Source organism: Heloderma suspectum, chromosome 1, assembly GCF_057233095.1.
Source record: "Heloderma suspectum isolate Gila_16-S chromosome 1, 16-S_ref, whole genome shotgun sequence".
NCBI lineage: Eukaryota > Metazoa > Chordata > Lepidosauria > Squamata > Helodermatidae > Heloderma > Heloderma suspectum.
In genome coordinates, this window is record NC_139458.1 from 158,599,376 (window position 1) to 158,626,041 (window position 26,666).

The following is a 26,666-nucleotide window of genomic DNA, read 5'->3' on the forward strand; positions in this document are numbered from 1 at the left end:
AACTAAAGAACTAAAGTGCCTGGGGAAATAAGAAGCTCTTCATTGGTGCTGAAAAGACCGCAACAGAGGCACCAGGTGAGCCTCTTTGGAGAGAGTATTCCACAACCAGGGTGTCACAGCTGAAGGGGACCTCTCCTTAATAGCCACCTCATTTGGCAGGGGCACCCAGAGGAGGGTCTCTGAAGACATCTTAGGATCCAGAGAGGTATAAGGAAGGAGATAATCTGTCAGGTAATCTGGCTCCAAGCCTTTTAGGGTTTTGGAAGTTAGCACCAGCACTTTGAATTTGGCCTGGAAACAGATTGGAGGTTAGTGAAGATCACAAAGCATTGGCTTAGTATGCTCGTATCAACCAGGCCCCATTAACAATCTCGCCATCCTATTTTGGACAAGATGAAGTTTCCAGACCATTTTCAAAGGAAGCCCCATGTATAATGCATTGCAGTAGCCCAGGGGAGAGGTTACCAGAACATGGGTAACCTAAGTTTAGTATGCAGGGCAACAACAGTCACAGCAAACTTCAAATGCCTGCTTTACATTTCACGTTAAATTGCAAAACATGGTGTATTTTAGGAGCATTTGTCATGATCATTTTTATAACCCATAATAACCAGAGATACAGATGTTCCTGAGAGATATTCATACGTGACCTGGGGAGATCTTTATGGCAACAGAATGAGAAGCACATTGGAGTATTATTTGGATTTTCATAGAATCGGCTTTGGTCCATCAGGGACACACAAAGCAAGAAAAAACAAGAGTACCATACCTTTAAATTCCAGTTTTCATGGGTCACACAGTGCTTGAAAGGGCCATACTTCTGTGATGGGTTGGGGGGAGTAGAACTGAAGGTCATCAACCAGGCAGGGGCTGCTCAACCAATGAGAGAGGTTTGTTTCCTGGCCCATATCCAGGCTCCCCCTGCTACTACATTATTATGAGTGGAGAGTAACTAATTCACAATTGTGATAGCTAGAAACAACCCAGTTATTCAGTACAGCATTTGAAGGCTCCCTATGACAGCAGCCCACTACCCTAATTTCACCCCATTCCAGCAAACTGTCATGGAGTTATTGCTCCCCCCACTTTTCCTCCATGTGTGCACTTTTCAATGAAAAAGCCAAAATACATGGTTCTTGAGTGCAGCATCTGAAGGCTCCCTATGAGAGCATCCCACCACCCCAATTTCACCCCATTCCAGCAAACTCTTGCAGATTTTATTTATTTATTTATTTATTTCATTTCTATACCGCCCAATAGCCGAAGCTCTCTGGCTATTTATTGCTCCCACCTCATTTTTCCCAATGTGCGCAGATTTCCCTGAAGAAGCCAAAATCCCCGATTCTCAAGTGCAACTTCTGCAGGCTCCCCTAAGAGCAGCCCATCCCCAATTTCACCCCATTCCAGCAAACTATCACAGAGTTATAGCTTCCAACCCCCCTTTCTCCTTCCCTGAGCACCCTGCTTGCAATGACAGGCTTCTCAGTAACTGTGTTCCTCAGACCTCCCTACAGCAATAAAGCCCTTGTTCACACAAGCCCTTACTGCAAGCATCACAGAGAAGTGAAGTTACTGTTAGGCTAGTTATTCTTAGAGATGTCAGAGAATTCCACCACAGACTGAAATGGGATCGAATTCCCTTCAGTCTGTGCCATGAAATCCTCTGTGGAACGGCACCATGAGGTCCTGGCGAGCCAGCAGTCATGCAGCTTTTTTTTGGTCATCTGCACAGAGTTGTGAAATATTCATAAATAAAAACGCAAGGTAGTATATTTTGATAATAAATATGTAAGTTTTTTTTTAAAAAAATGAATTGTGCTCACCGCCTTGTTTGTGGGTGTTCTTTTTCAATTGAAATCCTCCATCTCCATTTACTTTCAGCCAAAATACTTCCTCCCCCTCGGGGCTTCCCAAAACAAGGCTTCCCTAGGTGTGCCTGAGTGATGCACTTTTTGTTCAAAGCAATGCTGTTTGAAAGAAAAAAACTTTTAAAATGACCATGCCGGTCTGGAGCCCTGCATGAGTATTATTCCCCCTGCTAGGCTTTCTGTTTCCACATCCAGCCTTGTTGGTGATGTTGTGAGGCTAAAATGGAGAGGAGAACCAATTCTGTGCATGTCTACTCAGAAGTAAGTCTTACTGAGTTCAATGCAACTTACTCCTACACATGTCAGCACCCCACTTGCCCCCAGCTCAGCTTTGTATTTCCACATCCAGCTCATTAGCAAACCTCCTGTTAGTTATCCCACTGGGTGACTTTGGGCTGGCCTCTCACCACTACACCACACTTCTGTTATATGAAACTCATGAAGAAAAAGAGACAGTATAATGGAAAGTTCTTTCTGAAGCAGTCACACTTCACTTGTACAAATGCAGCATGAAGGGAAAGATCAGCAACCTTTTCTTTGTTTGAATAAAAAGCACACTCTGCACATGCTCAGGGAATGGATACAATGAGGAATAAACATACCAGGGAATATGAAGAACTATATTCTTGTAGTGTGTGTGTGTGTGTGTGTGTGTGTGTGTGGAATCTCCCTCAATCCAGCTGTTCCCTGGATTGTACGCGTTTTTTTTACTTTGCCGTGATAGGCTACGTAAATATTTACATAGCCTATCACGGTTAAGTACAGGGATGCAAACGGTGGCAGCATTTGCGTCCCTGCTGCCCAGTGGCTCTATGTCCAGCTGCAGGTGGAGCCGGCTGGTGGCTCTGTGGAATCCCCGCAGAGCGGAGCTGGCCAGGCAGGATTCCGGGGGAGGGACGGAGTGCCTCCCCCTCCTCCGTGAAGCAGAACCGCGAAACAGTAAGTAACTTTCATACATCCTAATTTTAACATAACTTGGAAGCTCAAGGATCTCCACTGTAGTAGTTTCTTTGATCTCTGAAACATCCTAGTTTAGAGTCACAAATATTTCTGTGTCTGAGATCTATATATTTCTAATTAAAATGGTTACATGAATGGATATGTAGTAGATGCTATGCACTTGAATGAAAAAGGTGGGCCAAATTATCTGAACCTGAAACACTATTCTTTTAAATTCTATAAAATCGCTTCAAGTATTTTCATAAAATAGCATAAGGTTTTTAAAGCTGATAACTTAAAATAGTTCATAAGGACAATTTAAAATTATCCTTTTGGCTACTTAGAACATAAATGTCTCACTGCATGTAATTTACTTTTGCCCAAAGAAAACTGATTTTCCATAAAGTAAATTGTAAGGCAGCAGGTAATATTTAATTATGATGTGTAGGCATAGATAGGGCAAATTATGTGTACATAATTAAGAGATAATCTACTCAGATTTAACATGTTTTATGGATTATTATTTTTGTCTATACTGGGAAAGAAAGATAAAGAGAGGACATGAATGCATCCGCAGGGTTAATGCTGCAACTTAACGATATCATGGTTTTTCACAGCTCCACTTAAAAAAGGGATAACCCTTTCATAACATGAAAATAGATTCTAAAATGATTGATCTATGTCCTTTGATGACTAACAAACCAAATGAGGTGACCCTACATATTTATCAAGCTTTATCAGCCAACAACAAAATATAACTGGTAGCTCAGCTGCTTCAGTTCCTAAGATAATAACCCCATGGAATACAATGCCATAAAGTACCATATGTCTGTCAGTGAAGATAGGAAACTACTACATGATAGTCACTGGGCTCAGCCTGTTGTGATAGATGTCAATAGCAGAACACCCACTGGCTTTTTGGATTTTGGATTTCACAGCAGATGAATTTTGACTTGCTTTATTATTTAATAATACAGAGCACAGAAGCTTTTCTTTTGGCTTTGTCAGTCTTGATAAAGTGTACAACATCTATTTTCTTTTTTCTTTTTTCAAGAACCTAACATCTCTTAGGATTGAAGAGAAAGTATGTAATGCATGAAAGGCTGACTTTGATTTTGGAAATCCTGGCATTTAAGCCAAATTAGGGATGGCTAGGGATGGTGGAGAATTCCACCATGGATTTCAGTGATCAGAAATCCATGGTGGAACAGCCTGCCCCCCGCCCCCCCCGCGGATTCCCCCCCGGGATGAGGCTTACCTGGGGCGGATGTTCCGGACGGTGGCAGCTCCAGCGGCGGGTCTGGCGGTGGCAGCGGCTGCTGGTCTTTTGACCGGCTGCCACAGCTGCCATTTCCATCCTGGTCTTTGTCGTGATAGGCTACATAAGTCTTTACGTAGCCTATCATGGCAAGCCAAGCAAAAAATAAATAAATCGGCGTACGCAAATGGCGGTGGCTACGGTGGCCAATATTTGAATTCCCTATTTTTTGCCGTTTTAGTCTACGTAAATATTTACGTAGGCTATTACGGTGAAAAAAAGGGGAACACAAATAGCGTAGTGGGTGCTATTTGCGTTCCTTTTCTTTTCGCCATAATAGCCCATGTAAATATTTAGGTAGGCTAAAATGGCAAAACATAGGGAACTCAAATGGCGGCCGCTGTAGCCGCCGCCATTTGCATATGCCGTGTTGTTGTTGTTTTCCCAGCCTTGATAGGCTACGTAAAGACTTATGTAGGGATGGACAAAAGTCCCTTACGTGGTCCCGCAGCTTGCTTCGCGGTGGGGGGGAGGTGCTCCGTCCCTCCCCCCGAAATTCTGGCCGGGGTGGGAGGCACCCCATCCCTCCTCGCCGAAATCCTGGCCGGGGGGGAGGCACCCTGTCCCTCCGGCCAAAATTCTGGCTGGGGGGGAGGCGCCCCGTCCCTCCGGCCGCGAATCTCGTCTCCTGCTGGGACGCAAATGGAGGCAGCCATAGCCGCCGTTGTTTGCGTCCCTGCAGTCAGCCATGATAGGCTACATAAATGTTTACGTAGCCTATCACGGCTGACTTTGGGGGGGGGGAAAGTGCATACGCAAATGGCGGCGCCCATGGGCGCCGCCATTTGTGTATGCGCTCCCCCCCCAAAGTCAGACGTGATAGGCTACGCAAACATTTACGTAGCCTATCACGGTGTTTTTTGAAAATCTAGCCGTGACAGGCTACGTAAATCTTTACGTAGCCTATCACGTTTGTTGTTGTTGTTGTTGTTTTACTTGGAAATGCCGGCGGCGGCAGCCGGTCAGAAGACCGGCTGCTGCTGCTGATGCCACCGAACCGCCACCAGAAGCCGCCGCCGCCAGGGACATTTGACAAAGGTAAGTCCCATCCCGGGGGGTGGCAGGGGGGTGGCGGACCACTTTTCGGGGGGCCGAATGCGTTGGCATTTGGCCTCCCGGAGAATCGTGGAGAAATTCTCCGACATCCCTAGACTTACGTAGCCTATCACAGCTGCCTGGCTGGATGCAAATGGCGGCCGCTAAGGCAGCTGCCATTTGCATCCGCACCAGCCAGTCCGCGGCCGGAACTCCGGCTGCGGACGGCCCTGGCCGGCTGCTCTGTGGAGCCGCCGCGGAGCAGAGCTGGCTGGGCAGGATTCCGGGGGGGAGGGACGAAGCGCCTCCCGCCCCACTGCGAACACAATCCGCGAAAAGATAAGTGACTTCTGTACATCCCTAGGGCTGGCATCCAAAGAAATGTACATTAGTTGTTCTTTGCTTATGAGGGCTCTTTGAACTTTCTTAAGCAGCAGCCTTCATACCACATGGCAACACATCTTTGAAATTGAAGGAAGCTTCAAAATCAGATGGTGATTTGGCATAATGGTCTGCTGTTCAAAGTAACAGATATCAGAAATCCCATGGTGCATTTGTAGACCTGCCCAATGTTACATTTTAGGTACTGGGCTAACCTCTTCTTAGAGCTCCCTTGTCCCATAACTTGAGAAGATATTACAGAGGCACTTATGGCATTTCTACACCAGCCTAAAATCTTGCATTTAAAACAGGGCTTGCTGCCCTGGCACCCCGGCTGTGGAATGAGCTCCCTAGTGAGGTTTGCCTGGCACCTACACTGTATTCCTTTCGGCGCCAGGTGAAGACCTTTTTATTTTCCCAGGTATTTTAGCATTTTAGCTTTCTAGACTTTTAGTTTTGCTGTTTTAAATCTGTATTTTAAACTCCTGCACTGCTGCTAGGTTTTATTGTGGTTGTATTGTTATATTGTGGTTTTAATGTTCTATATATTTTATATTGTTTTATTGTGTGCCGTTTGGTTTTAATTTTTGTGAACCGCCCAGAGAGCTTTGGCTATTGGGCGGTATAGAAATAAATAAATAAATAAATAAATAAATAAATAAATAAATCTGCATCTGTTTTAAATGCAGGATCACCACTGACTCCCTTTACATGTGTTCCCCCCTCCCCCGCCGCCTGCCCCCTTATCTGAGTCTTCCATTATGTTTAATTGATCTCACTCGTCTTCTTGCTGCTTTAAGTCTTTTCACGGAGGAAACTGAAGCGGAATACAACGTGGTAACTTGATAACTCATTATCTGTGATCTATTTAAACACAGAATAAAGGGCATTTAGTGCAACAGGGTTATGGCAGGGTCATGGCATCATGTAAAGAGCCTGCAAACTTCCATGAAAGAGAAATCGCAATTGCAGGATAAAAGCTCTGTGTGATGATGAAGTTGAAACATTTCATTCAAGGTTTACTATTTAGTAATGAGAACTGCATAGCCCCACTATGTTTACTGGGAAGGCCTGAAGGGAGAGTGTAGCTGCATTCTAGTGAATGCAGTTACAGAGCTCCATGGCACCAGAAACCCTGATAAGGCATGGTATCCAAAATTTTTAACTCCTACTTAGTGTTCATTTCAGTAATGAAATTGACAATTCATGAAGGTCTCATTTGAAGTAGAATACATGTCAGTAGCATGGTGCCAGATTTCAAATGTTTTTTGTTTGTTTGAAGCTTGAACTCCGGTGATGTCAGGACAAAAAACATTGGATTGAGTTTAGGATTTAGGTTAATGAGTTATATACATTTTCTTCTAAAAGAGCGAGAGTTCTATAACCACAAAAGGAAGAACATTTAACTACAGGCATCAATACAAAGATAATGTATTTACATAAAGTTAACATAAACTCAAATCATATAGAATAAACTTGAAAGTCTGGATCTCTAGCTAAAATAAACACAATTATACAAACCGGTATTAAATTATATATAATCACTCATGAAATTAAAGTTCTCAGTCTCTCAAACAAAGCATAGCATTCTCCTATAGGATTTTTTCCTAGCACCAATTACTGTAGATAGAAAGGGTGAGGTCTTTGCCATTAAATATCTACCTTGCTCACAAAGCGGTCTTATATATAGCCTTGTCCAAAATACTCTCTACTAAAGAATCCAATGTATTTTCTTTCATTCATTCATTCTCTTTCTCTCTCCCAGCCCTCTTCCCTTCACTATAGCTATAACAACTTTCATAATTTTTGGTAATAAATAAGTTCGGATAGTTGCTCCTCTCCATGGTTTGGTGTCCTTTCTTTCTGAAGCATAAAATTCATCTTTTTTTTTCTTTTTTCTTCAAGAACATTTTGAATATGCAGTGTTTATCTAACCTCCTGCACCCACCATTTTTCAATAATATAAATCCTGGGGTTGTTTTGTTCATCAGACTGCTGCATTTCCCAAATTGCTGTAATCTGAAAAACAAGATCTTAATTTAATCACCCTTTTGTTAGTAATAAAGAATTGTAGATGTCAAGCCCAAGCCATTTTTTTTAATGTTTAATGACTTTTTAAAGTTTCATTTCAGTGTGGTTAGTATTTTTAACATTCTATGATGAATCTTTCATCTACCATTTGGGGATGTACCAATGTAGGCTTTGTACATCACAGAAAGTAAACTAGCCAATGAGTGTGTTACATGCAAATAAACAAAGCCAAACTCTGGCATCAATGTCCATATCTACATCAGAATCAATAGGATAGCAGATGTTGTTAGTGCTGGACAGTTTTTTACATTGCCGGGATGATGATGATATAATTGCTAAACTGTCAGCCTTGATTACTTGACTTTGACATCTCTTGTGCCTTATATTCAATATGAAGCATACTTTTATAGACAATTCCTTTGTCATCTTATAGAGAAATTGATAAAAAAACATTTTAAAATTGCAGTACCATTAGACAGCTCTTGTGCACTTTTATTCCTACTAAAGTCAGTGGTGAAATTACCTTTGGTGACAATGAGCAGAACTATGAAAGACATTTGCTGTCTTTGGAGATGGCTCCAAATTGTCTGAATTAACTTCCTCCTCCGCAGAAGCTTTCCCCACACAGTTTGAGAAGAAACATGAAATGATGGTGTGAGACATTCTTTTGTTGCAAGAGTTCAGCATGCTTTCTTTCAGCAACCATTCACTTGAGTTGCCATGGAATTCTCACATCATGCATGTTTGCCCGTTCCTGGCCAAAAAGTAACACCCCTCACAACCTAGCATTTTCAGAGACTGTTTGCCAATTATTCCACTCTCTTTACTGTACACCACTCACTGATTTTTTTATTTAGTTTTCTGAAAGGCAACCAACGTCAAAATGCCTTTGCTACATGCACATGATAACAAACAGTTAGGGTTAATTTGTATTTATTTATTCATTAAAAGATGTATACCCCTCCTTTAAATATGAATACTATCAGGGAAGCTAATGAAATAAAAATAAATACACAATATGACAATGGCTATTAAACACAGCAGATTTAAATGCAGACTAGCAGTAGACATAAGTTTCAATAGGGACAAGCTTATAATACCCATGTCTGTGTGTGTATGAAAGGTGGGGGGGAGTTCGCACAACACAACAACCCACCCTGGCAAACAAGCCGTGCAGTGTAGGTTGTTCACGGAACAACGAACATCGAGCCTGACAGATGATCAGGCTTACTGTGGGTTGTTCTCTCACTCCTTCCCCCTCAGTCCTCCAACTAGCTCTGGTACATATCCCAGGGAACTCTGTGGCAGAACCTGTCTTGTCTGCCTGTCTCATCACCCCCCCCGACTCTGATTGTGACCCCGTTTTTGTTCCCCATTTTTTTTTTTTAATTGTGCTCTGACACTCACGCAAATGGGGCTGGAATATGTTTTTTTCCTTTTTTGGCCCCAGGAGTTTGCACAAATGTCTTTGTAATTTTTTTCATTAATTGTTTGTCAACTCTTCACAGTTGTGCAGTTGTATGTATATGTATGTGTATGTGTGTGTGTGTGTGTGTGTGTGTATATATATATATATATATATATATATTCTCCTTGCCTTGCCTATTGCCTTGTATGTTTCAGCTGTCAAAGGGAATGAACTGCAGTATGAAACCTACAAGGTAATTGACAAGATGGGACTGCAAATAGGCAACTTTGTCAGCTGGTGACAGTTGCCAGGTGGGGGAAAGGGATCAAGATCGCCCCCTTAGCAAGGCAATCCCCAGGGTTTTAAGTGTTGAGCTGACATTTGGGGGTGCTCTGCTCCCATTCCACATTTGCGAAGTCTCCAGCAAGTCCTTTTAAGAGAAATGTAGGGTCCACCCCCTTTTCATGGCTCCCATTCCGAGCAATTACTGTCTCCGTCCCCCTCAGTCCTCCCATTGGCTCCCAACATGTATCCCAGGTTCCTTTGTGGCAGAACTCCTCATGTCCTTGGTCCCTATGTCAGCACCCTTTCTGCAATTGGTCCACTGCGGTTACTGACTCATAAGGGAAATCCCCCCCACACACACACATCAGACCACCAAATGGAATTAATTTTTGGACCTGTTACGAATGTGATAATGTGTTCGCAATTCTTAGAGGGGGAGGGGGTCTTACACAAAAAAGCAAGACCGCCTGTCTGCTATTTAGCCACACACACGAGTATCCCCCCTTTTCAATGTCTTTGTCAATTTGTCTCTTGTTAATTTCATTCCTTTGCCAACAAGCACCTTTTCCTTTTCTTTTTTTAAAAGCTGCTTCACCTACTCCTGAAGTGAGCACACCCACCTCAAAAGATCCCTCTCCTGCAACTGCTGGATGATTTTGCCCCCCTCCCCCTTTTGTGCTTATCGCTTCCCACCACTGGTCTTTGTTGTTAGCTGTCAGATATACAGGTGGGTTACAAAGCAGTGAGGTGGATAAGTAAACACACACAAATTTCAAGGCCAAACAGTTGGGGAAATGGTAATGATATGTTACTTCCAAGGCAAGCATATGCAAATTTTAAGGAGGAGCAGCGAAGCGGATCAGTAGGTATACGCATTTTTCAAGGCAAAGCAGTAAAGCGGGGGTTGGGAGGGAGTACCCAAACTGCATGGCAGAGCAGTGGGGCATATCACTAAAATATGCAAATTTCATGGTGGAGCAGTAAAACTGAGGGGAAAATTATGTAAATTTCATGGCAGTGGACATTCACATCCGCACACTTGCACAGGACCTTTTTTAAGGTTGCAGATGTGTTTGGGACACTCTCCAACGTTCTTTGTTCTTGATTTTTAGGAACTTAGGGTGGAGGACATTGACAAGGGATGAGAGAGGATCGCAGTGGCACTCACAAGATTACGAGGAGTGGCAGAGGTTTTCACTGCTCTTGCTGGGTGGCTCTGTAGCTCTTCCTGACAACCCATGATGAAGTTGCCTTGTTGGGCTCACATGTTATGACAAGCCATCCTAAAAATAAGGCACCCTGAACAACCTAACAACTTTTCTGTGTCATGCGAATATCAGGTCATTGCATCATGCCTGACCCCAAACCTGGCCAGGATGACTCTTCAGATGAAGGTTTAGATACCGCAGAGCCTAATGACCCTGCCTGTGGATCCTCCTGACTCTTCTGATACCCCAGACACCTCCTACATCAGGGCCTCTGCGAGCTGTATCTCCTCCATAGTCTGAAGAGGAGGCTGAGCAGCCCTATAGCATCCCAGCACCAGAATGTGGGAACACTCATCTCTACTTGAAGGCAAAGTATGTGCCTCAAGAACAGCAACAACAAGGCTACTTTGGAGTAAAGGGCTCCTCATGAGAAGGGCCCTGCTCATGAGGAGGATGTCTTCTATAAGCCTCTGATATACCACAGCTGAATCCTGAGTGGGGCTATGGAAGCTCCAGCTTATCAGCCTTCAGTTGAGGCCTACTAGCTGCTGGAACAACGTGCTTATTTTAGCTTCTAGTATTTTGAAACCTTGATTCCTTTGGCTTTTCCTCTTGGGCTGATATCTTGTGCTGCTGACTCTTGGACCCCGTAAGTAACCTTAGACTGCTTTTGACTGCTCTTATTGCTAAATCCTTATCTGACATTGTGCTCTGTGAACTGTGGGCTTTTGGAGTGACTTGACTTTGCAAAATAGATTTGCTTCACAGTTGGCCTCAAGGCTGATCCTGACCCAGCCATAGCAGGAAACAGAGTCTGTGGAGTAGAGTGGTGGAGAAAGGAGCAGTGACTATGCATGAGAGAAGGAGGAGATAAGTCATGTTAAACAAAACTGGTTTTAATTTTAAAAGCAGAGGTGAAAGAGGGAAGGGCTGTGACTGTAGGAGGAAAGGTGCCCCAGTGATACTCTCTTGCCCAGAGACCGAGACCAACACCAAACCTGGAGCTGGCCCTGCCCTAAAGGATTTTCCCCTCATAATATCATTAAGTCCAGACTCTAAATTTTCTAACTACACCACTGGTACCTCTTCATTGCCATTGTTTCCCCAATCTGCTGCTGCTTCAGAAGCATTTCTCCCCTTTTGTGAGTGTGTCCTTCTCCTTCAGAGAGAAATCCCAATTTATCAGGGATTATGTTGTGAATGTGATGAAGTGCTAACACCATAAAGCCAAGCTGATCTGGCTATAGACTGATGTCACTGGGGCAAATGATGAAAAATCAGAATTAGAACAGTGGGGTTGTTACATGAGCGATCCTAACAAATCAGAAACATGAGGCCAAATGAAAGCTACTAAGGGGCAACACTTCTTAAATATGGAATGTTATTGTTCCTTTTACAGTGATCCCTGAAAAATTGCTAAAAGGAGGGTGCCATTCAATACTGATGAAAATGCTTCTGCAAATCAGCTCCCTTTCAGCTTGACCCTACTCACAAAAAGAAATCAGTGGAAGATAAGATAAGATATAAAAATGAAGGGAATGATCCATAGAAAATGCACATGTACACTGCTGCAAATAGGTACAGGGGAAGGGGACGAGTAATATGTAGAGATGCTTGATGAATTCTCTTTCTTATAAATTCCGATACAAACTGATCTTCATCTCCTCAATTAATGTGCAGATTGGAACTTAGTTCTCCACCAGGTTGACACTTCCTGGATGTTCTGATCTAGTTCCTAGGCTCAAAATGCATTGAAAATGCATATTTTTTTTTTTAGAGTATGTTCAGAAATATGCATTTTGAGAGAAAATATATTTAGGGTTGAGTATTTTCAGGCAAAATACATTAAAATTTGAACTTTCACGCAGATTTTTAAAAACCAGGAATTCATGTGTAAATAGGACAGAGCAGACATGAGTGAAGGGCTTTTTTACATGACACATTTATTGTGCCCTTGTGATCGTTCACTCACAGAAATTCGTGGGTCCTTTTCATGAATGTGTCAGCCTTCAGTGCCTTTCTTGTTTTTTAGGTTTATTCCGCCATTTAAAAAAAAAAACCCTCTGAAAATGCGGCTTTTGGCTGGTGTGTGTGTGTGTTACTGCATCAAAGAGGTGTTGTAACTCAAGAATTCGAAAGAATTTTAGAAATCTTGCAGTGCCATCTTCTAGCTGAATAAATGAAATATATGGAATGTGCCCACAAAGGGACCAGGGAAAACAAAGGTGGCTGGCGGCAGGGAGGAGTGCATGTATTGTGCCCATTGTAAACCCAGAAAGACTCTGGAAGATGAAGCCCTGGTAAGTTTGTGGGATTTTCCTTAATGTGGAGAAGCTCACAGACTAGAAACTGATTTGGCCATTCCTAGCAATATAGAAATCCCTATGCACATGAAGAAATGGATACTGATTGGGGCTGGACAGGCCCTCAAGAATTAAAAATGGAAGAAAATTAATGGGCTATGCCCAATGGTGACTTTGCCTTAGAAAATGGTTCTGCTCATTGAAATCACAGCACCCAACTTTCACTGCTCCCCATTACAGTCATGGCCAGAAATATTGGAACAAGGATAACTGCTTTGGCAGTTGGCCTCCATACACCACCACATTGAAGCTGAAAGGAAACACACCCAGATGGGAGTGAAGGCAGGACTTCCAGCTGTAATTCCAGGGGTGTGACAAAAGTGGGGCACTACCCATTCAGGAAGGACAGCCAGTGGCATACACACACACCCATCGTTGGTGGCCCATAAGTAATGGAACGAATGGCTGACAAGCAGCTGCATGGCCAGGTGTGGCCTGTTTCCTGGGTACCCCATGACCAATCAAGCAGATGAAAGGCCTGGAGGTGGTTCTGAGGGTTACATTTGCATTTGGTAGCTGTTCACTGGAACTCTCAACATGAGGTCCAAAGAGGTGTCCATGCGAGTGAAGGAGGCCATCATTAGGCTGAGAAAACAAAATAAACCCATCAGAGAGACAGCAAAAATAGTGGGAGTGGCCAATACAACAGTTTGGAACATCCTGAAAAAGAAGGAATTAACTGGCAAGCTCAGCAACAGCAAAAGGCCTGGAAGACCATGGAAGACAACTCAAGTGGATGACCGCAGAATTCTGCTCATAGTGAAGAGGAACTCTTTCACAATGTCTATCCAGGTCAAGAATGCTCTTGAGGAGGTAGGCATGTCATTGTCAACATCTACAGTCAAGAGACGGCTTTATGAATGTAAATACAGAGGCTTCACAACAAGGTGCCAACCACTGGTGACGCTCAAGAACAGAAAGGCCAGATTAGCCTTTGCCAGCAAACACCTAAAAAAGCCTGCCCAGTTCTGGAATAAGATTCTTTGGACTGATGAAACCAAGATTAACTTGTACCAGAATGATGGGAAGAGAAAAGTATGGTGAAGGAAAGGAGCAGCTCATGATCCGGAGCATACTGCATCATCTGTCAAACATGGTGGAGGCAGTATTATGGCATGGGCATGTATGGCTGCCCATGGAACCGGGTCACTGGTGTGTATTGATGACCTGATTGCTGATCAAAGCAGCAGGATGAATTCTGAAGTGTATAGGGCTATACTTTCTGCTCAAATTCAGCTGAATGCTGCCAAACTAATAGGATGCCGCTTCATATTGCAGATGGATCATGACCCAAAACATACAGCAAAAGCTACCCAAGAGTTTCTCAAGGCAAAGAAGTGGGATGTTCTTCAATGCCCAAGTCAGTCACCTGATCTCAACCCAATACAGCATGCTTCTCACTTACTGAAGACAAGACTGAAGGCAGAAAGACCCACAAACAAGCAGCAGCTGAAGGCAGCTGCAGTAAAGGCCTGGCAAAGCATCTTGAGAGAGAACACTCAGCATTTGGCCATGTCCATGGGTTCCAGACTTCAGGCAGCCATTGACTGCAAAGGATTTTCATCCAGGTATTAAAGGTGATCCTTTAGTTTGAAATGATGTTGGTTTGTTCCATTACTTATGAGCCACCAACGATGGGTATATGCCTCTGGCTGTCCTTCCTGAATGGGTAGTGCCCCCACTTTTGTTGAACCCCTTGAATTACAGCTGAAAGTTCTGACTTTGCTCCCATCTGGGTGTGTTTCCTTTCAACTTCGATGTGGTGGTGTACAGAGGCCAACTGCCAAAACAGTTATCCTTGTTCCAATATTTCTGGCCCTGACTGTACCTACTGCAGTCCTCCATGCCATTTCTCATTCTGTTCTAGAGGGACCCACAAACCTTAAGAACAGCTTTGGGGGCATGCTTATGTGAGATGGGGGGGTCTCAGCAAAAAATGGGTGCCCTGACTTGTCTAAGCAGAAATGCGTTCTGCTTAGAACTAAGGCAAAATCACCATTGGCCACAATCCACTGAGATCTAATCATTGTACATCAGGATAAATCATTCTAAAGGTGTAGACCAAGCCCAGTTTTCTGGAGAGCAACAAATAAAAAATGACTATTTGGGGATGAACAAGGAGTCACTTAAAGACTGCCCCTTTGGGGCTTTTACAGTGAAATCCTATGCATGTCTATGCAGAAGTGAGCCATATTGAAACAATGAAAACTGACTCCCATGTTAATGTGTATAGGATTGCAACCTTAGATTGCAATAATAAGATGCAGTAATTAAATGCAGTAATAAGACATAGGACAGCAGGCTAACTTAACCTGAAAGATGATAAATCCATAATTCGATCCTAACACATCTTTGCTTCACTTGGGGGAAAATAAAAGTGGACAAATATTAGAGCTTAATCAAATTTTCATGAGCTTGGCTTCTGGGCTGAAAGTTTCCATCTCAGGGGTAGTAAAAATAGTCTCAACTGATTTGCCTGTGCACATATTCCAATCCTTTGCATATTTCTTCATGTCTGTTCACAGCTCTTTGTTGTTGTTCAGTCATTAAGTCATATCTGACTCTTTGTGACCCCATAGACCATAGCACGCCAGGCCTTCCTGTCCTCCGCTCTCTCCTGGAGTGTGCTCAAATTCATATTCATTGCATCAGTGATGCTATCTAGCCATCTCATCCTCTGCCGCCCCCTTCTCCTTTTGCCTTCAGTCTTTCCCAGCATCAGGGTCTTTTCCAGAGAGTTTTCTCTTCGCATTACGTGGCCAAAATATTTGAGCTTCAGCTTCAGTATCTGTCCTTCCAATGAGCACTCAGGGTTGCTTTCCTTCAGGATGGACTGATTTGACCTCCTTGCAGTCCAGGGGACTCGTAAGAGTCTTCTCCAGCACCACAGTTCGAAAGCATCAATTCTTCGGCGCTCAGCCTTCCTTATAGTCCAGCTCTCACAGCCATATGTTACTACTGGGAAAACCATAGCTTTGATTATACGGACCTTTGTCAGCAAGGTGATATCTCTGCTTCTTACTATGCTGTCTAGGTTTGCCATAGCTTTCCTCCCAAGGAGCAAGTGTCTTTTAATTTCATGGCTACAGTCACCATCTGCAGTGATCTTGGAGCCCAAGAAAATAAATTCTGTGGCTGCTTCAATTTCTTCCCCTTCTATATGCCAGGAAGTGATGGGGCCAGATGCCATGATCTTAGTTTTTTTAATGTTGAGTTTCAAACCAGCTTTTACACTCTCCACTTTCACCCTCAGCAAGAGGCTCTTGAGATCCTCTTTGCTTTCTGCCATTAGGGTGGTATCGTCTGCATATTGGAGGTTGTTAATAATTCTCCCGGCAATCTTAATTCCGACCTGTGATTCATCCAACCCAGCATTTCTCATGATGTACTCTGCATATAAGTTAAATAAGCAGGGCGACAATATGCAGCCTTGTTGTACTCCTTTCCCAATTTTGAACCAATTGGTTGTTCCATGTCCAGTTCTTACTGTTGCTTCTTGACCCTCGTACAGGTTTCTCAGGAGACAGGTAAGGTGGTCTTGTGCTCCCATCTCTTTAAGAATTTGCCACAGTTTGTTGTGATCCACACAATCAAAGGCTTTAGCATAGTCAATGAAGCAGAAATAGACGTTTTTCTGGAATTCTCACAGCTCTTACTTTCTTTTAAATTAATAATAAAATATGTTAAAATGTTTTCAATAGTAGGGCTGTGCACTACTTCAGGCCGAAGTGCGAATAATGAGGTGAAGCAGGCTGATTCGTAGGTGCCTCATCTTGCTACAAAGCAGATCAGAATAGCACTGAGGTTCCCCGAACCAAATCAGGTCACCTACAAGGTGCCTCAGTCTGCCTCTTATATTCAGAGCTCTTCTTATGCCTTCTGAGCAGCCCAGACAGGCTGTCTCCCAAATGTATGAACTTCTGAAAGATCACACAGAGGGGGAGGGAGGGAGAAGGGGAGAGGACGCAGAGGCACCAAATGTATCAATTTGAGAGAGATCTGGCCACCAGGAGGGGCAGAAGATGAGGAAGGATGGCAGGAGGAAGAGGAGGAGAGAGTGAGCTTTGCTGTGAGTCAGCCTCCATTTGCTCATTGTGACAGAGGTGGTGTTATTGGAGAGGAGAGGACAGTCTGAATGCTAGTTGGCTAGAGCAGTGGTCTCCAAAGTAGGGTGCACACACTCGGGGGGGTGCAAGTCAATCCATTGGGGTGCACGAGCCCTTTCACATCCCTTTATGAACTTTGGTTTGAGTTTCTGAGAACAGCAACTTTTACTTGCACCTACAAAACTCAGTGTGCCAAACTGTCTGAACTTTGGCAGGTGGGATGGCTTCCAGGGGCAATGAGAGGGGACCAGATTTCATGCACTTCTGTGGAAACAGTGAAAAGTCATAGCTCTTTGCTTTGAGGGTTTTTGTGGAAAAAATCAAATTTCACCTGCACCTAGTACAAAAACCACTGTGCCAAACTGTCTGAAATTTGGCAGGGGAAGTCCCATCCGGGGGGGCTGAGAGGTCCCCAGATGTCATGTATGTATCATAAAAACTGAAAAAGTCATGGCCTTTGTGTTTTCCCATACAAGTCAATAGGGAAACGCCCCAAACGAGTAATTCAGATTTCCAAATCTCGCTTCAGATCTGGATCCAAGTCAAAGCGGATGGGGTCTGAATCAGTCTGAGGTGGAGTGGGGCCTGTTCGCAAGATCCAAAGCAGCATCCAAAGTGGAGTGGGGGCAGTCCACATACAGCCCTAAAAAAGTTGCCTCAGCAATAGTATTCTCACTTTCCTCCATTAACTACTATATTGTAAAACATTTTGCACATTTTCATGAAAAAGGTGAGAAAAACAACAAATGCTTATGTATGTATGTATGTATGTACTTATTTATTACATTTCTGATCCAGCCAATAACTAATGTTCCCTGGGCAGATTACAAACAGTTTAAAACTAAAATGGCATAGAACAGCTAAGAACATAAAGTACAAATATTTAAAATAATAAAATGCAATATAATGCTTGTGTTTGGTGGTGGTGGTGCTGGGGATATTTACAAAATGTACAAAGTGGGGATATTTACAAAGTGTCATCTCAGTACTAAAAAATATTCTGTTTTTTTCTGTTGAATTTAGACATGTGAGGGTTTTTAGCCATATACTTATGTTACTGTAAAACTCTGCCAAGGTGACTGAGTTCTCTTTGCCTTATAGAATAGATGAACCTGACTTCATACTCTGACTTGGATTCCTGCACTGAGCAGGGGGTTGGACTCGATGGCCCTGTAGGACCCTTCCAACCCTACTATTCTATGATTCTATGATAACCTGCAGCTTTGAGAGAAAAGTTACCCTGGGACATGTGTCAAAGAGAGACTGGATAGAGAATCTTGTGGTGACAGTGGGCTAATGCACCATCTATTCACCCATAGAGACCTCATCTTAAATACACTTGTGTAATCTAAACCGGTATCTAATGAAGTTACTTGAGAGCCTCATCTTAAAATGGCTGAGAAATTAGACACAGCTGGAAGTCTTTGTTCCAGAGAAGCCCACGTCGAGTTTAAGGTACTTTGGAGGACCTGTGCGGGAGCAGATCTGCTTGCCTGGCACTCTGCTGTGTTCCATTTCAGAAGGATCCCACAGCGACACACACACATATACTGCAATTGCAATGACTTTCATGCAGCCATTATGTGAAGAGGCTTGGGAAAGGGCTCGCACTCTGACTGGAAATGCTTAGTAACTCCAATTTGGTACAATTTTTCTAGGAGCTTTTTCCAGTGGTTGCGCTACAACGAGGATACATTTTCAAAAATACAGCCTGCCCCGACACTGCCAGTGTGTCTCCTGAGAGGCCACCTGTTCAGAAGGAAAACGTCAGCATCGAGATGAAGCCTGGCAGAAGGCCAGTGAGCCATATCCAGGGCTGCCTATGCACCACAGCTAATTATGTTGTGCCAGCAGGACTCAGTCACCACTGGTGCAACAGGAAGCTATTGTGTCCTACAGCAACCCTAGAAATGAGATGAAATAGTCACTTCCAGAATGGGGCAGGTCAGTGGAGCTCCCTTCTGTGAGCTCTGCTGACCTGTTCTGTTCCAGGAATGAGCATTTTGGCTCATTTCCTGGTGCTTGAGGAAGCACCAGCTTCCCGTTACACCAGCAGTGGGTCCCGCTGATGCACAGGTAGCATTAGGTAAGGCCCAGAGTGAGAACAGAGGAGCAGCATTGTTGCCCCTCCTGCTGGTGGAGTCCATTTTGATGTTTATAGAAACAAAGGTGGGAGCGCAAAGGAAAATCCTGTGGAAACTATTTCCATCTCAAGTTTAAACTATGCCAGCTAAGGTCTGGAGGGCAGGTAGAAAGGGAGGAAATAATATTCCCATCATCTTTGTATCTGTGGCTGAGAGGAAATTGAATATTTACTGTGCTGGAATTTGTATAGGAAGGCCCACAAGTAATTAATGAATGTGGTCTTGAAGTCTAGGCAGCTTAATGATGAGGATAAGAAAAGAGAACATAATGAGACAGCTCTTGTCGCAGTGATGTAAAAATAATTTTTAAAATTATAATTATTTTATTTATTATTAAAATGTTAATTGCCTCTTCGCTCAGTGAGGTAATTTACAATACAATCACAAAACAACAAAATATAATTTCAAAATAACAAAAATAAAACAAAACTGGTACAATACATTTATTGCAATAAAACAGGGAAATCATCAAACATCAAAAAGTGGTATTTTGGCAGAAGACTATAGTTTTTTTTAAAAAAATACTAGCTCTTCCAAAGGTCAAAAAACAAGGGTGCCAACCTAATCTCAGTGGGGAAAATGTTCCTCAACCAGGCTGCTGCTACACAGAAGATCCTTTTATTATTGCTTTTATCTACTTTATTGCATTTTATATTTCCAAAATGGGGAATTCAACAGGGTGATTATTTTATTTTTTTTGCTTTCTGGTTCCCAGCAATCCTATGGGCAGCTGCAGGTCCAACTAGGGATGTCAGAGAAATCCACAACAGAACCAAATGAGTTTGGATTTTCATGAATCTGACTTGTGCATTTCGCAGCAGACCAGCTTTCCCCTGTTGGGGGGGATTCCACAGACTTACAGACCAGTTTTCAAATTTTCCTGAACTTTGTGCAAGTGACTGAACAACAACAAAGCATAGAAAACGATGCAGAATTTTTTTAAATGGCCGAAAAGATGCATTTCCTCCATAGGGTAAAGCATGCAAATATGCATTTTAGGGGAAATTGTGCATTTTCACACATCCAAATTTTCACAAATGAGAATTTGGAAGGAAAAAGAATCAGATTCTGCCGATGGGTGGATGACGGAAGGAAAGGCATCTTGTTGTTGTTGTTGTTCAGTCGTTCAGTCGTGTCCGACTCTTCGTGACCCCATGGACCATAGCACGCCAGGCCTTCCTGTCCTGCGCTCTCTCCCGGAGCGTGCTCAAGTTCATATTCATTGCATCCGTGATGCTATCTAGCCATCTCATCCTCTGCCGCCCCCTTCTCCTTTTGCCTTCAGTCTTTCCCAGCATCAGGGTCTTTTCCAGGGAGTTTTCTCTTCGCATTAGGTGGCCAAAATATTGGAGCTTCAGCTTCATTATCTGTCCTTCCAATGAGCACTCAGGGTTGATTTTCTTTAGGATGGACTGATTTGACCTCCTTGCAGTCCAGGGGACTCGTAAGAGTCTTCTCCAGCACCACAGTTCGAAAGCATCAATTCTTCGGCGCTCAGCCTTCCTTATAGTCCAGCTCTCACAGCCATACATTACTACTGGGAAAACCATAGCTTTGATTAGACGGACCTTTGTCGGCAAGGTGATGTCTCTGCTTCTTACTATGCTGTCTAGGTTTGCCATAGCTTTCCTCCCAAGGAGCAAGCGTCTTTTAATTTCATGGCTACAGTCACCGTCTGCGGTGATCTTGGAGCCCAAGAAAGTAAAATCTGTCACTGCTTCCATTTCTTCCCCTTCTATATGCCAGGAAGTGATAGGGCCAGATGCCATGATCTTAGTTTTTTTAATGTTGAGTTTCAAACCAGCTTTTGCACTCTCCTCTTTCACCCTCAACAAGAGGCTCTTGAGATCCTCTTCGCTTTCTGCCATTAGGGTGGTATCGTCTGCATATCGGAGGTTGTTGATAATTCTCCCGGCAATCTTAATTCCAACCTGTGATTCATCCAACCCGGCATTTCTCATGATGTACTCTGCATATAAGTTAAATAAGCAGGGTGACAATATGCAGCCTTGTCGTACTCCTTTCCCAATTTTGAACCAATCGGTTGTTCCATGTCTGGTTCTTACTGTTGCTTCTTGACCCTCGTACAGGTTTCTCAGGAGACGGGTAAGGTGGTCTGGTACTCCCATCACTTTCAGAATTTGCCACAGTTTGTTGTGATCCACACAATCAAAGGCTTTAGCATAGTCAATGAGGCAGAAATAGACGTTTTTCTGGAATTCTCTTGCTTTCTCCATGATCCAGCGAATGTTGGCGATTTGATCTCTAGTTCCTCTGCCTCTTCGAAACCCAGCTTGTACTTCCGGTAGTTCTCAGTTCGCATACTGCTGAAGCCTAGCTTGTAGGATTTTGAGCATCACCTTGCTGGCATGTGAAATGAGCGCAATTGTGCAGTAGTTTGAACACTCTTTGGCATTGCCCTTCTTTGGAATTGGAATGTAAACTGACCTTTTCCAGTCTTGTGGCCACTGTTGAGTGTTCCAGATTTGTTGGCATATTGAATGCAGCACTTTAACAGCATCATCTTTTAGGATTTTAAATAGCTCGGCTGGAATACTGTCATCTCCGCTAGCTTTGTTGTTACTAATGCTTCCTAAGGCCCACTTGACTTCACTCTCGAGGATGTCCGGCTCAAGTTCAGTGACCGCACTATCATGGCTATCAGGGACATTCAGATCTTTCCTGTAGAGTTCTTCTGTGTATTCTTGCCACCTCTTCTTAATCTCATCTGCTTCTGTTAGGTCCCTGCCTTCTTTGTCCTTTATCATGCCCATCTTTGCACAAAACGTTCCCTTGAGATCTCCAATTTTCTTGAAGAGATCTCTAGTCTTTCCCATTCTGTTGTTTTCCTCGATTTCTTTGCATTGTTCATTTAAGAAGGCCTTCTTGTCTCTCCTTGCTATTCTCTGGAACTCTGCATTCAGTTGGGTATATCTTCCCCTTTCTCCCTTGCTTTTTGCTTCCCTTCTTTCCTCAGCTACTTGTAAAGCCTCATCAGACAGCCACTTTGCTTTCTTGCATTTCTTTTTCTTTGGGACGGATTTTGTTGCTGCCTCCTGAACAATGTTACGGACCTCCGTCCATAGTTCCTCAGGCACTCTGTCTATCAGGTCTAATCCCTGAAATCTATTCCTCACCTCCACTGTATATTCAGAAGGGATATGACTGAGGTCATACCTGAACGGTTTAGTGGTTTTCCTGACGTTCTTCAATTTAAGCCGAAATTTTGCAAGAAGCAGCTCATGATCTGAGCCACAGTCAGCTCCAGGTCTTGTTTTTACTGACTGTATGGAGCTTCTCCATCTTTGGCTGCAAAGGACATAATCAATCTGATTTCGATATTGACCATCTGGTGACGTCCATGTGTAGAGTCGCCTCTTGTGCTGTTGGAAAAGAGTGTTTGCTATGATCAGCATGTTCTCTTGGCAAAACTCTATTAGCTTTTGTCCTGCTTCATTTTGTACACCAAGGCCATGCCTGCCTGTTATCCCGGTGATTTCTTGACTTCCTACTTTAGCATTCCAATCCCCTATGATGAAGAGGACATCTTTTTTTGGTGTTAGTTCTAGAAGGTGTTGTAGGTCTTCATAGAACCGATCAACCTCAGCTTCTTCGGCCTCAGTGGTTGCGGCATAGACTTGAATTACTGTGATGTTGAATGGTTTGCCTTGGATTCATACTGAGATCATTCTATCATTTTTAAGATTGTACCCCAGTACTGCTTTTCCCACCCTTTTGTTGACTATGAGCGCTACTCCATTTCTTCTAAGGGATTCTTGCCCACAATAGTAGATATGATGGTCACCTGAATTAAATTCGCCCATGCCTGTCCATTTTAGTTCGCTGATTCCCAAGATGTCGATGTTCAATCTTGCCATCTCCTGTTTGACCACCTCCAGCTTACCTTGATTCATTGATCTGACATTCCAGGTTCCTAAACAATATTGTTCTTTACAGCATCGGATTTTCTTTTCACCGCCAGACACATCCACAGCTGAGTGTCCTTTCGGGTTTGGCCCAGCTGCTTCACTCTTTCTGGCACTACTTGGAAATACCCTCTGCTCTTCCCCAGTAGCATATTGGACACCTTCCGACCTGAGGGGCTCATCTTCCGGCGTCATATCTTTTAGCCTTGTGATACGTTCCATGGGGTTTTCTTGGCAAAAATACTGGAGTGGGTTGCCATTTCCTTCTCCAGTGGACCACATTTTGTCAGAACCCTCTGCCATGACCTGTCCGTCTTGGGTGGCCCTGCACAGCATAGCTTATGGCTTCACTGAGTTACGCAAGCCCCTTCGCCACAACAAGGCAGTGATCCATGAAGGGGGAAAGGCATCTACAATTTGCAAAACATAGATGGAATGGATTTTACACAATCCATACATCCCTAGGTCCAACCATCACATGAGAGTCCCCCCCCCCCCACACACACACATACTTCATCTTGGGACTCTGAACATTGAGACAACTTCACCATTGAGTCAGATTTCTCTCCCTCTCTATGCTTTTTGTACCATATTTCCTGATGAAGAGATCTGGAGATCTCTTTATCAAAAGTCTGCACAATTGTTGTGATTTTTTGGTTGATCCAATAAAGGTATTACACACAAGGCTGGCCCAAAACTTTTTGCTGCCTGAGGCAAAGGACAAGATGTCATCCCTTTCCCTTCCATATAGAAAAGCCAACTGGACAGGTAATTGAATCTTTATTTGTTACTGATAATGGGGCAGCCTCCTCCACCACTCTTGAAGTCAGTAGGCTAGCTTAGGGGCCACAGGGCAGGCTTCAGGGGCCACAGCTCCTTCCTCCAACAGCTTGCTGCTGCCCTTCCCAGCATCTGCCACCTGAGGCGACTGCCTCACTCTGCCCAGTGGTAGGGCCAGCCCTGATTACACTAATATGGAGTTCGGGATTTTATTTCATTGTTTCTCTGTATTGTGATGTTTGGTTGTTTTCTGACAAAAGCTATTGCTTGTATATGGCTGCCAGATTCATATACCTTTAGTATATGAATACCATTTATAAACCATTTGTATACCTTTACATTTCAGATAATTGTGGAGGTGCTGGATGACATGACAGGGGCTGAAGGGACAGGGGAAGCTGTGACTGCCTTTCCACCTCCTGCATTCACCATTTATTAGAAAACAGGATTGATTCTTACTTTTCTTTTCCCCTTATGTTTTGATAAGCCAGTGCAAAGAAGGCAGAAAAGTTTACCTCAGGCATCCAGTAATAACATTTTTATTCCTTGTAGTCTGTTTGTGTTATTTCACTGAAGCTGAAGTTAAAGAAATGCCTGGTTAGAATTTTTAATTTGATCACTATTCATGTTGGGGCTTTTCAGATCCTGGGATATGGGAGTTACAAATTATATCAAAGTCTTTAGCAGTCACCTTGATCTGTGGAGTGATTTTTCTTTTCCCTTTAGGCATCAATTCCTTCAAGTTTTTACATTCTGCCTTTGCATGTCATAAATATTTTTGTGCTCCACACTTCTCTTTATCGTAGTCTTGGCTACTGGTGAATAAATAGTCATTTTGGTTATAGTGTTTGTGTGTGTGTGTGTGTGTGTGGGGGAGAGAGAATTCTTTTCTTTTCTTTTTTGAGATGGGCTTTTTGTGATGAGGATATGGCAAAAATGTGCAGGATGGAGTTTAATTTTCTTCCACAGAAAAAGAAAAATTGAGTTCCTGACACTGATCCAGATGCCGATTTCTTAAAACTACATAGATTTGGCCATTCTTTTACTGGAAACATCTCACTCTATATTTGCAACCTCTGTTTATTTATTGGAGATTATATATATATATATATATATATATATATATATAATCTCCTGTTATATACCATACATGTTTGAGCAAATCTTTGCAAAATTAGAAGTTATCTAGATTGTCTGACACCCAAGTTTCTGGGATGCCACGGAAGTCCTCCTTCCTCATATGAACTTGACCTTCTGAGTTAGACCATTGGTCCATCTCCTCCAGTGCTTCCTTCTCTGGCAGAAAGTTGCTCGCAAAGGTCGCAGGCAGAGAGATGAATTTCCCCCATACCCAAGGCTCTTTTAAATGGGATATGCCAGCTGCTGATCCCGAATTTTTCTGCATGCAACCTCTACTACTCTTGTTTCTCTTTTGAGCTCCCTGAAATGAAATAGAGCAGCACTTCCCAACCTACCACCCTCCACATATTCTGAACTACAACTCCCATCATGCCCACCCAACATTGTAGCCCAGCATGCCTGGAGGGCAGCAGGCTGGGGAAGGTTGTATTAGGGCCAAAACAGACATTGCTTTTAAATGTGTGTTTAGCAGCTATGTCTTTTTATTTTTTCTCTAATGTGGGTGCAGGGGCCCCAATCTGGATCTTAAGCCCCCTCCACTTGATAGGTTCCCAATCTAGATTGGGGGCCGTGTGCCTACTCTAGAGTAAAAATGTCAAACAGATGAGGCTGTCCTGGAGGTGGTGGTGGTGGGGAGTCTTTCTTCCCCTTAGTAATGCAGATCAGCCTGTCATCATTCCAGACATGCATCTGGGGAAGCTGGGTGGGAAAGCAGAATGAGACTGTGAACAGAGTCATGGGACTGGGCACAAGGATGGCCACCAGCCTTTACAGTAATTACACCAGTGGTGGCAGCCAAGCACCAGCTCTGCAATAGATACATATATATTCAGATGACAGAGATTTATTGTGAGTACAGGTGGGAGTAGATAACTATCACAGGCAAGGAAATTGGATTTGCATGTGTAAAAGGACTTGGGCTGAAGCTTGGAATGTCAGGTACTTACTGTTGTCTAGTAAAGTATGAAAGCACCAACACAAAGGGATACTTTACCGAATCAATGGAAGCTCATTATCTGAATGAAATACTTCCTTCTCTATTGCTGTGCTATGAACCTGGAATTTTCTTTCTAACTGTGTACACTGTTGGGGGCTGCGACATTATACATAGGCACAGTAAGTGGGGAGTATTGTAAAAGTTAGCAGGGGAACTTTAAACCATCATCATGATAAGCACTCTCTTTTAGAGAGGCTTACTATATTATGGCTGCTGACAGGCCATCCTTTTTAAAGGTGATTGTTTGCTAATAGTCCAAGATGATCAGTTAAAATTCCCTTAATGGGAGCTAATAGTTTGGGGATGTTTTATATAGTTACCTCCAAGAAACCACTTCTTTCAGGAGCATAATTACTAACAAAATGTATTGCATTAGATGGTCATTAACATGCATTTCTACTTATGTGGTTTATTTAAGTGAATGTAAAATAACAGATGTCATATGCAATATGTAGGGGAAACTACAATGGACCTAAGGACATGATTCCATAACCACAAATCTGCGATCTTACCAAAAAAACTGGAGCAGCCTGTTGGAAGACATTTCAACTCTCCTTCCTGCACATAGTCTGTTGGATTTACAGTTGGTTCCAATTTGGGATGTGCAAACTCACTCCTGTCCGGGATTGGAGGGAGCCCACTGAAACACCACCCCCATTTGAGCCTTCCTGGACCTGTGCTCGAGCTCAGCGAGGGACCCACAGTTCCCTCGGAAACTGTCGAGCGAGCACCTTCCA